Below are 17378 nucleotides of genomic sequence, written 5' to 3'. Positions count from 1 at the left end.
TGACGATATTAGCTTTGGAGATGTTTTAGAGACAATGAAAATTTTAAATATCATTCATATAACACCCTGGATGCTGAAAGGGGAACTGTTATTGTTACGAAGTCTTACTCCATGTACAAAGAAAGAAGCTTCGAAAGCTGTCGCTGTCAACAATGTCACCAAAAAGAAAAACATTTGAAGGACACTAGCAAAGACTGGTATATCATGATACAAATATGTAAACAACTTTACTATCGACTTTCAAAATAAACTCTTTAGCAGTTTTAATAACATTGTTTATGTTTTTGCGGTTAATTATCATTTTTACCTATTCCATCTAACGATTATCTACAAGATCTGTGTCAATGATAAGTCATGCTAGTAGTTGCCCGCGTGCGTATTATATGGCGTATCATAGTAATCGGTATGTTATCTGTCTGGGGCGTTATTCCAACCATTAATTTAACTGATCGATATTATTGGGTTCAATATCCACCTGTGTTGTAAACACATAAACATCAAAGAAGCCACCAATCAGTCATTGAATCACGTTCTTGCAGGAAACCTATATATGAGCCGCGCCATGAGAAAACCAACATACTGGGTTTGCGACCAGCATCGATCCAGACCAGCCTGCGCATCCGCGCAGTCTGGTCAGGGTCCATGCTGTTCGCTGACGGTTTCTCTAATTGCAATATGCTTTGAAAGCGACCAGCATGGATGCGCAGGCTGGTCTGGATCCATGCTGGTCGCAAAGCCACTGTGTTGGTTTTCTCATGGTGCGGCTCATATATGTGATCTATGTAAGAAACAATACATCAAACGCATTGTTATCATATCTCAACATTGCATGACAAGAAGGAGGGCACATGCAATTTGGCGGAGTATTCATCAAGGTATTTTGGCACTGATATATTTCACATACTTAGCGTTAATAACAAGCCTGTCAGCAGATGTCCCTATCATGTCACAGGTATGGCAGATAATAATGAAATGTCGCTTCCTCATGGAAATCATTTTGCAGACATTTTCCCAGTAAGTTCAGCCAGTGAGATGTATGGTGTTCTGTTGCCTATTCTTGTTCCCGGGTCTATGACCTTTTTGTATGTAAACACTTTCTTCGCATGTTTTTTTTTTTTCTGATTAGGGTCAAGAGCGCAGCGCCGAATCCATAAAAACCGAGCATTTTAACAATTGTTAATGGCTGTAAGAGGCTGTAGTGGGTAATTATAAAATAAAGATAAAAAATGATTTATATATTTGCAGCTTTTTCTGCAAATGTAATGCCTTTACACAATGATTACACTATAGCACAACATTTACTACAGTATATAGCTTCATCTTAGGTCTATCTTTAAACTATCTCCTAGACTATCGTAATATTTTACATTTATGGCGTTTTATAAATTATTATCAATATAGCCATAAACAATACCATATTCTTATGAAAAGTTTTGTGAGAAATGAACTAAAATATCTAATGTAGACTCTGTCTGGTATTTTGATAACTGTGACAAAAATAAAGAAAAATATCAAAACCGAATTTTTCTCACAAAATCTTTGTTTTCAGTCTAGTGGCCCGTCCAGAACGCTTTAGAACGTAAGTTCTTTTTTTTTTTTTTTTTTTTTTTTTACATTTTCCTAGCTATACCTTAATTTATGATCACCTTGCCGGAAACAACAATATCTATAGCATTTATGATAACTTATTTTGATAATTTTATCCGGGAGAAGAAAAAAAATATGATTTGACCACAAACATGGCTTGATGTAATTTGTTATTTTACAGTTCATGCTTTTCTTTCAATATGTTTTAATTCAACATTTGAGATTTTTGTAAAACACAAAAATATGGTTTAATGTAACATATTAAATGTTATACTTCAAGAAATATTTGCTGATACCTGTAGACATCTCGTTTTATCATTCTGATTGTATATCTCTTTTATAAGTAGGACAATTGAATAACGTAATGTAAGATTTCTATCTCCATGTATAAAAACAATAGTCTTCAAGTACTGTCTGTCTGCAAACATACGCCCATTATACTCGCATTATAAGAGGTGTAACATGCTTCGTGCATTTTTGATAGGATACGGATACAGTTTATACTTTTTTCAATTTGATTTGACTATCTCCTAGACTTTGATCAAAAGGTTTCAATTTTGTTCTCACTACAGCCAGTCCGTATCCTATTTCCAGTGTAATCACGAGAGTCTTGTATTAATTTATAAAACTGGCATTTGTCTCTATGTTGAATACAAAAAATGTAAATGCAAACGCTATTAAGAAAAAAAAAAGAACTTTTCTGATAAAAGAAACAAACACGATATTCCTTATTATCAGTGCATATATTGTGGCCAATGTATAAAATGACTGGATAGACGCCCTTGTTAGTTAAAGATAAAATCATCACTTTAAACTAAGAGAATATATTTCAGCCGATTTTGAATATATTCAAAGGATCTCGCCATTCATGAATTTAAAAGTTTCTATCATATGTAAAGGAATTACAGTTACGCAAATGAGCTCTGCAACATAAACTGGGCAAAATATTTACAGCCAACAGTTTTCCACGTCTTAATAAACTTGGAGCACTCCTGATTGCAAGTAAATACCACTACTGCCACCAGTTAGTAAAACATCGAAAAAATTCCCTTTGAATCAAATTCCACCACTGCCACTAAGTTACTTAGTTTAAAACACACTGAAAATAAGGCCGTTGAAACAACCAACCACTGCCACCAAGTTAATTAGTTAGGAACACATTAAAAATAATCCATTTGAATCAAATCCCACCACTTCCACCAAATTATTTTGTTAGGAACACATTGAAAATAAGGCCGTTGAAACAACCAACCACTGCCACCAAGTTAGTTAGGAACATATTTAGAATGAATGTAGGACGTTTTGGCCAGCGGACGTTTTGGCCCGGACGTTTCGGCCTAGGATCTTTCGGCCTAGGATGTTTTGGCCAGGCATTTTTTGGGGGTAGGACGTTTTGGCCAAAAATAAATTGTGCTTCCATATCAAAGAATGTTATAGTCAAAGAAGTATAAAAAGCATTTATTTTTATAGCTCTTTGTTATAGTGTAAGTGAATAAATTAAACTGATAATAAAACATACTCATGGTATTTTATTTTTACTTCTTTATAATCTTTTTATATGTATACATATTTATATATACATTGTGTATGTGTGTGTGTATGTGAAAATATTTGCCATTTACAACAAACCAAAAGAGTTATGAAAATAAATTTTATTCACAATTATTTTTGTTTAAAAATTATCAATTATACTGTAACATATGATAACATATTAATATCCAGATCATATTTTGCATGTTATGGAAATATTTTTTTTTGGCCAAAACATCCTACCTCAAAAATTTTCTTGGCCAAAACATCCTAGGCCAAAAGATCCTAGGCCAAAACTTCCGGGCCAAAACGTCCGTGGCCAAAACGTCCGTCCTCCATTTAGAATAATCCGTTTGAATCAAATCCCACCACTGCCACCAAGTTAATTAGTTACCAACAAAATTATTTTTTTAAAGAATACATTGAAAAAATCCCTTTGAAATAAATCTCATTACTATATACCAGCAAATTTAACATCTTTGCCGCCAAATTTATTTTGCATTCTGTTCAACACGTTGAAGACAATCTATCTGAAACCCATTCCATAACTGTCACCATATCTTATTAGGTTTATGAGAGAACGAACACCGTTATCAACAGATTCATGTTTATTTTTTAGCAAATTGGGGTGGAGGATTCTTTGGAAATAAACCCATTCTTGTCACCAAATTGATTGGTTTTTAACAGTTCGGAGAAAAATATCCTTCGAGGAAATCCAACTCCTGCTTCCATGTTTAGTGGTTGAGAACAAATTTGGAAAATATACGTTAGATATAACTCTAATTCCTCCAACCTGGAGTTTAAACTCACTGGACAAATCTAACTCTTAGTTGATACTGCTACTGGCATCAGATTCGAATATTTTCAACACGATATAGAACATGACTTAGAAGCAACTTAGAAGCAACTCCCATTACTGTCACCTAGTTTTGGAATTTAACACAAGTTGAAGAAAATCTGTTTTGTAAATGACTCCTCTGCTGCTATCGGATTATGGCTTTTTGACACGCTGGAGAAAATCCATCTCGAGCTTTTTCATTCACTGCCGAGAACTCCAGTTACAACCAGATTTATTTTTATAGTTAGTGGACATCTTCCAATGACATCCATGGTACTCAATTACCATCAATGGGTCCAGAGGGACTCTCTGGCACAAATACCTTTTAGGGTAAATCTAACCATTGCCTCCAGATCAATTTGCAGCGAAGAACCGCAGATCAGATATGTATAGGTTTTGCACACGTTATCACAACACGGTTATCAAATAAAAGGGGTTTGAACATATTGGTGAAAATCTCTGCCCATCATATTCCATCAACTATCGCCATAACTGTGTTTTGAATGCGTTGAGAAAATTCCGTTTGAACAAATTAAAATGTTTTTACAAGCCGAGTTGAGCTTGAGCATATCTCATTCTGTCACTAGATTTTGAGGAATTAATCTGTTTCAAACACAAGAGGGGGTCCTTTTTTCGGACTTATCACGCCACTGCCACCAAACCAAGATGCTTTAAATACGTTAAAGGAAGTCAACATTGTACGAATCCCAACACTTTCAACATATCTATGGGTTTAAAATAATTTTAATATTTCATCAGCTACCAACAAGATGTTGACTAAGCGGTTTTCTATGAGTCTTTAATATCTCTAGATATGACAAGTAAACTCTCTGTATAATCTAAACATCAAGTCATTCACTCGCATCGGGATACGGACAAAATCTTCCGCTCCCCACACACCCTGGATAAATCCCCCTGCTCAATTTAAACAAGGCGGACAAAATCCCCACTCTCATTTTTCAGTCGCATCATGCCGTTTCCAAAACCTTAAGTAAATCGTTATTCAATTTTAGAGATTTTTATCCAACACAATGGGGGGGGTTTTGGATTTTGTCCGGGGTTGGGTGTAGGGTTGTCCTGCAATCACTTGCACCACTCAAGGAATTATGTAATACACACAGAAGAAATACTGGCATTGAACAAAAATCGTAGAAAACTCCCCAACATCTTCTTAGTTCTGAATAGACACACCAAAAATCTTGTCGTTGTAGCCAAGGCGATTAAACATGAATGTACAGACAATCAGTCACTGGTTACCATTATAGGCACCTCTTTAAAAAAAGACACTCAGTTTTTAGATGATATTGTAAGATACAGACAACCCCAAATCATAAAGCATCTCTTGGTTCTCTAACGTTCTCGGTGCAGCACATGTTAGCGAAGGACTGACCAGGGTTCTGGTCAGACAGGTCAGCACAGATCTTGTTCTCAAGTCCCATTAGGCAGGTTTGTATCTTGCGTAGCGGCTGAACAAGTTGAATTTAAACTATCCCGACGACTTTGACGAGAACTACAAAGATAATTTAAATAATGGGCAAACACATTTTCAGAGGCTTGCAGCCAATGGCATTCTTTGAGCAAAACATTACTTTCATATTTGTCTGTCAGTTTTACGTTGCAATAAGAAGTATAGTATACCAAAAAACGTTCACACCAAAAACAAATACACGTAATAGATGGAGCATAATAAAATCATTGATAGGTACATTGTGTTTTTATACTCATGGCAGAAAAAAATCTATTTCAAGATGTTTTTGTTACCAACAAATTCAAATAAATAACACAAAATGCCACCTCATTCTCCTTATGAAAAAGTCCCACGCCAAGATGGTAGCGATGCATTAGCGATATAAAATGTGATATATTTATAAACCTGCTTTACTTATCAAGCACGTTATGCGTATATTTTATGTATATTTTTGAAGTGCAAGCCGACTAATAATCTCCGTGTCGCCAAACTGTCTGAGGGACACCTGAGCGTAGTTTAAAGGTAGTACAGCTGTTTCGACAGTTTTAAATCTTTACGTTATGTATACACTACAAGAATGTCTTGATACAAATGAGTAACTCGGCGTGAATGAAGACAGTACACCTGTGCGATTCGTTCGTTCAGATCGAAGACTGCGGAGATATGTAGGAGCTCAAAGGTTTTGGAATGGGTTTCAGTCGGGGTTCCTGGGGAGAAATCAAAGATTTAAGGACTTGTGAAAGAGATTAGTTTGATAGAAGAGGGAGGAATAAATCATTTTAAGCAGCGTTTAGGTTTAAATTAATGATTTTAAATGGAAGTTTAATGAAAATCGACTTTTGAACATTTTTCTTCATCTATATCACAATATCTTTGCTACTAAGACAAATCGGAGAAAATGAGTTGAAACAAAACTTTCCTTTATTATTATTATTATTATTATTATTATTATTATTATAAAATTCCATTTATAACCCTAATGAAATTGTACACAGACAGAAATATTGTATATAACTGGTGGCAAACATAGCAGCTCTATCTTTAATGTAACTTTTTAAAGATTTTTGTCCGGTCTTCTTTTTGAAGTCATAGATACTAGGCTTAAATTCTGTGTGTAATGGTGGCTTTAATTCTTTATTATTATTTTTTATTCACAAAAATTGTTTTTGTATATCAAATTGTAGTTGTCTTACTGAACCTTAGTCAGATTGTGTTAATGGCTAAACAGTGACATTCAACGAAACAAGACAGACTTAGATAGGAAAAGGACAATGATGTTTCTTCAATAAACAAATAATGAAATTTACTAGATAATTGACTTATCTATGGTGTGAAATCTTTTTTAATGGCCAAAGACATATGTATGTCCAGTGGGCATAATAGCACAATCATATCGGAGTGAAATCTGAAAGTTTTTACAACCATTTACGGTCATAAGCCCGGACATGTCGTTTTTCTTACGGAACATAAAATTAACTTCAGTGATAAAAATCAAGCGTAGCGACTCTCACCTGTCAGGTGTCCAAAATTGATCAATAAGAAAAAAAGTTTGTCATTATTCCTGTTTTATGTTCTTTATTGAACACATGTTTTATGCGTGGCAAGACAAATGAAAAAGACGCATTAAAAGGCAGTGACCAAGATGAGCGACTATAATCTTGTTTTAGCCTGTATCTAAATATTTTAAATCTAGATAGTTTTAAGCAAGTGGTCACACGCAGAATATTTGCATTTCAGCTAATTATTTTTATGCATTTTCCCAATTGTTTAGCATGTCATGTTAAAACGCCAGTCTTTTCTAATAGAGCTGATCGAAATTCGACACCTTCAATGGCAATTTCGCGAGGTGAATTTGAACGATTACCTAAAGACAAAATTTGATCTGTTAAACGTTGAAAGAGATTGATTACACTTATTCATAAATTTTATTGACAGAAATGAGCGTATAAAAATTTGACGCGCATGTTTTGATTTGCAAGATGATGATAATAATCGATCAATACATTAGACCGACCCGTCACAAGATGTCCGCTGGCAGGACTTGACCCCTGACATGTTGCGGACGCGAGAACACGTGTTGAATAAACCTCCAGGTCTCCGTGCAGGTGTTCCGTACCTTATGGCCTGGGATAGAGCAGGGTGAATTGTCCATTTCAAATTTAATGTGAGAAAGTTTTCCTATTTATTAAATTGTCGACACATGTCCACATTTTCCATGCTGTTTTATTTGGGACTGGCATTTGTTATTTTTCGGAGGTAAAGGTGTGCTCTTTGTTTAGGTCGTTTATAAAGACACGTGATCAAAAGTTATCTAAAACGACTTCTGTTGCATGAAGAAATTAAGTAGATGATAACGGATTATTTCGAAATTTTAAATATACACTTACAGACCTATCGGTCAATAGTCAAAACTATTAGCCCGCGGTCAGGCAAGACATCCAGTAAGTAATTTAAAATGACATCAGAAATTAATTTTCATAGTTTTATTTTTTATTTATTTATTTTTTTTAATTTTAATTATCAAACGCAGTAGTCCAGTAAACATGTACTAAATACAGATTGGTCATATAGCACACACTAAGGGCAGACTATTTATACGAGTAACAAATGACAAAGCATTGTAAGAAGTTTTATATGTCAACAGAAATGCGATGTGCATACTTGAAAAGGTTCAAACACATCACTTCCTGCCTTCAAAACCTTGAACGAAAAAAACAAACCACTTTAAAAGTGGCGTATACTTTTGATATGCATATCAACTGTACCGCAAGAAAAACGAGTGCACATATTTATTACAACATCTTCCGCAGTAGCATTTCTACATTGTCTCATCGTTATAAAAACTTGTACATTTTAGTTGTACCTAAGTGCATATTTTGCAGAATTTCATACTCTATTGTTAATACCGATATTGCTAAATTAATACGTTATTGCTGTTATTGTTGTTGATGAAAGTTACAGGTACAGTAAAATTTATTACAAATAAGTAAAATAATTTAACTGTAATATAAGATAAGTTATAAAATGAAACTTGCAACCAGAAATACACGTTATATTCTTTTAAACATTCCGTGAAAATATGGAACAAAATATAACCATACGGTCATAGTCGATTTCTGCATGCTTCAAACATTTTACCTGAACTCTTGCGGGGATTTATTCAGATTAATTTCATCGTTTCCAAAGAAAATTTGCAATTTGTATACCTGATACCGAGTATCAATTCAATTTACTACAATCAGGGTGTTCGATTATCGCTATCATTTAGTTAATTATTACTTCATTTTCTGCCTATTTATCTGTAATGAAATTTATGAATTTACTTTAATGATTATGAATACATTAGGCACGGTTAATTAAAATCCAAGTCATGTGGAGGCATGCTTATAACTTTACTCAATAAATTTAATGGTGATTTTACACCCGGCTCCGTACCCACAAGAGACCGCAGTTTCGAATCACAAGTGTAGGAGACCACAGTTTCGAATCGCTGATGACATTTGTTTCCATCATGTGTTCTGGCGTAACAAAAATAGATGAAAAACACTTGTCAAGAGTTCAGTTGATTATTTAGCTTCGACATTCAATGCAAGATTATCTGATTAGCAGTCTTCTAACGCAGGCAGTTTACCAGACTGAATGGAGGAAACATTTTGAGTGAACGGAACTATTAAACGCGACCATATTTGGCAACATTATCAACAATGTGCTTTACTTTCAGGATGTTGTTGTTGCTGATGGTGACAAGATGTCTGAGCGTGACTTGTTTCTTTCTACTTGACGCTCGGCATCAAGTATATACTTAACTCTTGTTGTTTGGCTCAGCACTGGCCTAAGACTACAGTTATTTTTACTATAATGCTCTATATACTATAGACACTGTACAATATTGAAATTTTGTCTGCATTCCAAACCACCAAAAAATATATACCTGCAGTAATTACAACCTATTCCAGAGGGAAAAAATCGAGCAGGAACAAAAAGGGGTTAACTGACTCTTTCACAACAATGTTGTGCAAAATCATACACCTTTGAACGTTTGCATTCCTGTCGAAATTCCTGTTCTGACATTATATAAGTATATCATTGTTACACCTCTTTAAAATCCTGCTATTTATTGCATGTCTTCCACTGTACTTTTCATCAATATTCAGCATCAAAAGAGGTGTTTTTTTTATCCGAGTAAGAACTTCCTTACTGCGGTCAACTGTGGTCAATTGTGGTCTTGTGTCAGCACTATCTAGAAATCTGCAAGTATGACGGTTGTAACAAGAGTCCAACTCTTCATCCATTCCTTCTCTTTCCAATTAACTTCTCGCGCAAGAGCCATGCTCGTCGTTGATACCAATGGTTGATTTTAAATGATTTGACCGACTTTCTCTCCTCTGCGACGTGCGCGTAGCTGGAACAATGACTGCTTAGTAACAAACCCTTACTGGTGAAAATATGATATTTCAAGCTGTACTGAGTCAGGTCTAAACCACTTTGCGTTTCTATCATTCTTTTTTGTTTTAAAGTGTTCTGTTACTGCCAAAAAGGAATTTCATAGAAGTTCATATTCTACCAATTTTTCATGTCAGCAATATTTGTTTGTTTCCCTACTTATTCGTGTGTATCAAATAAACCAATTAAACAGTCATTTAGTTCATCTTTAACGGGGATACATTCCTTGTGGTCCCTCGTGCGGCAAACCCACCCGCCTGTATGTCTGCGCTCCTTCGCCGCCCAATTACTTGGTAACATTACCCCGTTTGCAACCTACCCATTATAATGATTATCAGTATTATCATTGCAAACACCTTGTTGAGTGGCAATTGTATTTCTTATCTGTGAGAAAACCACAACATTTGAATTGTATCTTTTCGGACATTTAACTTTATTATTGCCACACACTTCATTGCCCCGAATAAAACAGATTTTGATTGAAGTAAACATAACTGTATTTGCTACGTCTTAGGGCTGTCGCCCAGTAGTCTGGGCTTGATCAATACTTCGATTGTGTATCCGGTAAGTGGTATTTTAGGGATTTTTACTCCCTATTTGGTGGGAAAGAGTTCTGTCTCCAAAAACTATGAGTAATCTTTAATGTCATATTAAAAGTAGGAAATGATTTATTTGAGAAAGTTTAAACGTACGCTGAAAATGTCCTTTCCGCAAGACGCAGTGAAATCACCCAAAGTGATTATGTATATAGGTACTGGTATCTGGATAACGCATTTTTTTCTCGTGTTATAACATTTTCAGATTTTCAGAATCCTAAGGGATTGGTTGTGCCCGAGCCCAAGAGGGCGAGGAAACAAACGTATCCCAAAGGATTCTGCGCATGTTATAAGTCGAAAACTCTATTCAAGCATAAAGTGTGTAAATATCGAAAATTGAATACATGACGTTCGCGGTAATGTCAGCGTTCTTTGATCATGTTGCCTTCCTTGCGTTTTGAATTATCCGTTATAGGGCCGTAATACGTTTACGGTTTGCCATGGAACGCGTATATATATATATAAAGTGCTAACAGCGCATGAGCGCGAGAATCTCTCTATAGGTCCTGAAAACGACAAAACAGCAGTTTATGTTAGAACACTTAATACCAAATCATATCTTCATGGCAGATGTTTTAATGTCACACTTAAAGATGAACATTAAAAAACTGCTGGTAATAGCTGAGAACACAGAAAACGTTAAGAGTGGTAGTGTTTGTGGTCAACGTTAGTATGCATAATGGTTTGATGATTAAAGAGTAAATGTGCACGTGCATTCGGATCACTTGCCATAACATATGAATAATCAGCATTTTTGTGTTGTACGTACACCTGTGTGTACTGAATTGTTCGTGTCCGTCGGAAAGTGGTATGTAGGAAGTAAAAAATGTTCTTCGTATGTATGTGTTGCCAAGTGTAAACAAGACACACGTTCACACCAGCTGGTTGGTTCATTAGTATTGGAAGAACAGCAATGTTTTCTATAATGTAGTAAAGATGGGCACGCAAAGAATGCATAATATAGTTTCCATATTGTGCAGACTGTGCAAATATTTTGCACGTCGGCATGTTTTAAATGTAATATACATACCAGATGATACAGTCCATATACTGATTCAAACTGGATATATCTCGATACTTTTTTTTGGACTGCAAAGGTCAGTTTCCACAAAAGTATGACCAAGAACATAGTATTACACGTATTATTAACAGTGAAAATAAAGGTGAGTCAACATTTCGAAGTTCTGTGTACACGCAACATGATGATAGTAATTGTTTGTTCAAAAATTAGATACAACGGCTATGTGAGATTGTCATTGCACTTTTTTATCATAAAGGTATACATCCCGACATTTGAGAAATATGGCCTTTCTGAAACAGGTACGAATATTAGTCCCTTTGATAGGTCACATAGTCTACCGCTAGACCAGGGATACCCCCAAGATGACAAAAAATGAATACTATAATGACGTGTCATAATAAGGCCACAAAAATGCCAATCATAGTAATAGTCTGGACATAATAAAACATTAATTACACTGTCTATTTTCAGCAGAGCTGTCACTTAAACCATTGTATGGTGTCCCATTAGTACCATTATAAAATAAAAAGTATGTCGACATAAATGCTTGATACATAAGTAAAACGAACCATTTTGTTTCGGAGCGTTCGTCGTTTAAGCTTGCCGAATCCTGTTTAAGATTCGCATTTACTATACATAAATTTCAAATTCTATAAATTTATGACGATTAAGATAGAAATAAGTCTGTAATTGCAGTCTACAAAATTCAAAAATTCGAAATTATCCGAATGACGCTTTTTAACGTGATGATAGGACACGGTGGCACATTTATTTCACAGAGAGGTTGTAAATAACATCCAGTTCAGCTCCAAAGGAATTCCTACAGATGATAGTTTTTGTTCACGATTGTAGAAAAAATCGGACCAAAACAAAGGTAAATACTTATAAAACAAACAATTGGTACAAAAGAAACGAACACTACGAAGCTGTCAGCTAATTTGTATACACTCTGTCTTTTGATCCTATTTCAGATTTGTTTACTTATATCATCTTTGATAATTATTACATAATACACTACTAGATGTCTGGTAGAGGACACGAGCTCTATAGAAACTTAAAATCAACAAGACGTGTATTTTATGAGTCAGTTTGCAGGAAATACCTTTTTGTGAAGGTTCTAATAGGACACCATAGCGGATTTTTTTTTTCTAAGTATCTACTTATGATAGACTATGTAATATGAGTTCAGTTTGACGTTGATATCATTACACCACTAGTATAAGTATGACTATTTGTCATTAAAGTCAATACGTCAGTTTGTGTCCACCACAATAACTTAAGCAAGTTGCTGACACATTGATATAGACTATGTAGTAAGAAATAAGCCAAATGGTAATAGGATGTCAGGAACAGCTTTTTTTTCTGGTAAAACATTTTTCACAATGCTACCTTATAAAAACTGTCACACTGTAAAATGTTTAACAACTAAAGACCTTAAATTATTTGAGCCGTGCCATGAGAAAACCAACATAGTGGCTTTGCGACCAGCATCCGCGCAGTCTGGTCAGGATCCATGCTGTTCGCCAACAGTTTCTGTAACTGCAATAGGCTTTGAAAGCGAACAGCATGGATCCTGACCAGACTGCGCGGATGCGCAGGCTGGTCTGGATCCATGCTGGTCGCAAAGCCACTATGTTGATTTTCTCATGGCATGGCTCATTTATATAAAAAAAGCAAAAACATAAAGCTTTTACCGTTTACGAATGAAACGAAAGCTCTCACGGAATCTCCAAACTAGGCACAGGGTCTGCATTTTGAGGCACCAGTTTTGGTCAGATTCACCTAGCCATAAGTTGAATGTATTGATAATTAGGGTTTATAAGGACGTTTTTATATCAAAATGAAAATCTTGTCACTTGCCGAACAGGAATTGAGGAAACTTTGGCAAGATAGTATACAGTTGTTTTTTTTTTCTCTTCCAGTTTAAGAGAAAGCGACATGTGGACGGAGAAATTAGAAATCTTTTAAAAGATTTCCGCTCACAAAATGTTTTAACCATTGAAAAATGATTTGATTATTAAATATATTACTCTATCACGCAGTTACTGCTCAAATCATACTTCAGATGGTGTCTATGGTTACGATGACCGGATCCAGATCTAGACATTTCGTCTAGATGCTCGGTTAACGATTTATGCTTCCTTCGGCAGCTGATTGCACCTCGAATTCTCTGAAAAAATACAAAAAGCATGTACATCGTCTTAGCAAAGTTATCGCCCTTTTATTTGCAAATGGCGGCCTCCAAGGTCAAATCACCAATCAGTCAAATTAGGTAAAAGCTATGATTAACCTCTTTTTGTGCAAAGTTAGCAATCGGATAATAATAATTAAAGGAACGAGCACAGACATGTATTAAAGGTGCCGAACTATCCGGAAGTGTACCCCTTTTATATGTCCATATTTCTAAATACTAAGTGTATAGCAAGTAGTTTATATTATTTTGGCAGCTAGATAAACAATGCTTTCTTTTACATAATTATGGTATGCTCAATTTTGTCCATCTAAACATCAACCAAACATAAAGGAACAGTAAAACCTATAAAAAGCTGCTTCTGTGCCCTCTGCTTCCAACGTACGAATAAGAGCACTTTAAGGCATGTGTGAATAAGTTATGTACATTCTTCCTGCTTGGTCCAGCAACCCTGGAACATACCAGCAGTTGGGTAAAGTTGCGTTAAGTCAGCGCAGTGGTTCTATGAAATAAGAATAGTTTACTGTTCAAAGCATTCATTTTAAATTAACAGATCAAAGCATTTTAGTAAAGAAGCTCAGGGACTCATTTCAAAGCACCAGTTCAGTAACGTTTCCTGAAGCAGTTAACTGAAACAGCCTTGCGAAAGAAAGTTTATTCTGGTTTTCTTGTCGTACTTACATTATACTTTCCCCAAAAAAGACACCTGTGTTCCCAAATTCTTCAATGTCATTGTTTTTGCCACTACAAAACAGAAAAGTACGTCATGATGCTTGAACATTTTCCAGTTGCATAAGGATATTGGGTTTATAAGAACCTATCACTTTCATTTCTAGCTTCAAACAAAAGCTATGTTTTCATTTTATAGACGTGTATACTTATACCAATGCACTAGAAAAAAAACATGCCACACTATTTCCTGGAATATGAACATTTCAAAAGAAAGTAATGAACAATAACACTTGGTTCTAAAACTGGCAAACAGATAAAGTATCACCTGGCTCATTCCTTCATAGCCGAAACTTGTTAGGCTTGTACAGTCTTGCAAAATTTTCTACAGCCCTATGGCAGACGGAGAGGCGCCGAACAAAATCCGGCACAGGTGTCTTTCTATATTGATACCGCCCTATTTTATCTATATTATAAAACTGGCATTCATTCTAGTTTTTGTAGAAATACTTTTCTGTACACTTCCTCCTTCTAGGAGAAGATAGAAAAGAAGTGATCAGGTGATTAGTCTCCAGGATTTGAAACACTGGACGTTATTGCATTTTTCGTATTTCATAGTAGTTATTTTGTTTCTTATTTCATAACTTTTAATAGAAAATCAAATATTTTTGTCAAATGCACTACAAGATGTAATCTTTGAAACTATATTCAAGAAAGCATTTTAAAATTAGCAGTAGCATCACATACAAATTTCAATGTGAATTGTCCAATTTAAAGAAAGTGAACTACATATACCATGTGATATTTTACCTGGGTTTTACAAAAAACAAAGCAATACAAAACATATTTTTTTCCTTTTTCCCTGAACATGTCAAATTGTCAAATCATAAATATTCCTCAGCTTTGATATATTCAATGCATAAACAATATTACATATAAAGAGAAACACTATCGCACGTGTTCCTTAAAAGCCGGATAAATATGGTCATATGTTATAAACCATTACTCACTGAACACGGTTGCCAACATTGAGAGACGAAAAAAACATAATTTCACATAGGTCTCACCTGGCGGGACATGTTTAACATTCGGCTTCCATTGACTTTTTACAGTTCTTCAGACTTTGTACAGACTGTTCGGCGCCAAGCAAAACGTGCGCAGGTGGCATCAAACCTATGTTTTATCATTTTATCTATTACCGTATGTTTGCTATATGTATTATATGATACACAGATGTAGCTGTTTTGAGCCAGGAGTTTCTGGCGCCGAACTTCGATATTTTCTAATGAAAACCATAAAGAAAAGGGGTTTTAAGCTAAAAACATGAAAGAGGAAGACCGTCTTGATAATATAAAAAGATAAGAAACCGAAAATTAGTGCATATCATTCATTCTTCTCAGAAACAGATTTCAACTGAAGAATGTGCAAGGCTTCTTCTTTAACAGTTTATTAACTAGGTTTTTCTGGATCTTATAAAATATATTATAACATTATGTAACATTGTTTTTGAATAACTCTTTGGGCTTTTAGAAAACCCAGAAAATTAGCCACCTATTGATACAGAAATGTTGAGCATTACAAAAACCCATTCTGTCTCCTTATGCGCTTTTTACGTCGCGACGGAATTGTAAATATGAAAAACGTACTACCGCACTATTTTGTGGTCTACGCAGAAGTGCATGATTATTTTTACTTGGGTTAGTATGTCCCCAGTAGTTCAGAGAGGTGTTCCTTATAGCTGATGTGCCTAAATACATGAAACTGGATAGAATGATTGTTTTTGATAAGTAAATGAAGTCTGTTGTTTGGTATAGCTATTGGGTCGTGATTATCTCAGAATCATAAGTCAAAGGTCAAGGTCATGAATACACGTAACTTGGAATATATTTGCTATTTATTTGCAAAATCAGCGTACAGATATGGCACTCCGAAAATGATCGCCTATGGTCAGTCTATTAGCTCTACTAAATTTTAGCGTCAGTAAGTCAAAGGTTAAGGTCACAACAAATGGAATTGAAAAGTCAGTCATTGATTTTTATAAATCAAAGATCAAGATCAGTTAGTTGAGCTTTTTTGAGTTTGTGGTCAGTAGATGGACAATCGGTGGCAAATTATATTCTAAAAATTGAACCCTGTCAAGTTCAGCAGGGCTACTAGTAGACTGCCAATTTATCTAGAACACGTGTTCAATCACTGCGAGGCGAATGTTTTCCGCGGTTGTTTTTGCAGAAGACAAACTTCTGAAGTCACTCGTCCCCCGTGGTGATTTTTTTGTAACGCACTGAAGTACTGTTGTAAAATGGCGTTCAAACAAAACTTATTTTAACCTTTTCATTAGTGCCTGGCACCTACAGTGTCGCCACATGGTATAATGCCACGTAACAAATATTTTGTTTGTCAACATAATTCAAAACTTGCACCCAAAAGACTCTCTTGTCTCAATTTGCTTTATCATGCCATACACCAGATGCGTTCATAGAAAATTTGGCGCTTATTTATGCCTGCAACTTTTATTTTCAAAATATCGTCTGTAATGTCGTCTGTCGCCAGATTTTGTCTCCGCTATTAAAATAAAAGGTTGCAGTCTATTTCTGTGTGGTCCTGGCTCATGACCAAGTTTGTTGTTTCTCTACGAGACTATTTGGATGATGATTCTACCCCCTCCTCACCCATTACAGTTGAGGGTTTCATCGTCCTCGTCCACCAATCGCCATAATACTTAGAGCTAATATTTGTTATTCGTCCACGTGTTCCAAGTATTTCGCTTTGTTTATCCTACTTTTGATGACTCCGGACTATTTATATTTCCGGTTTAAGCCCTTTTGCCCTTAAGTTTACATCCTTCGCTTTCCAAAATATTGCTATATGTAAAGACGGTCCATTTATTCATTTCAAATATAGAATTCTGAAATGTAAGCAGATTTTTCAAAAAATAAGACATTAAACTTTAAAGATACTGTAATAGTTTGAAATTTCTGTTGGCAATTTTGGAATCGGTGACATCTTCGTTTCAAACCGACTTCCTTTGAACCGGA

The sequence above is a fragment of the Mercenaria mercenaria genome, chromosome 3, assembly GCF_021730395.1.
Source record: "Mercenaria mercenaria strain notata chromosome 3, MADL_Memer_1, whole genome shotgun sequence".
In the NCBI taxonomy this organism is placed as follows: domain Eukaryota; kingdom Metazoa; phylum Mollusca; class Bivalvia; order Venerida; family Veneridae; genus Mercenaria; species Mercenaria mercenaria.
This window is presented reverse-complemented; position numbering follows the sequence as displayed.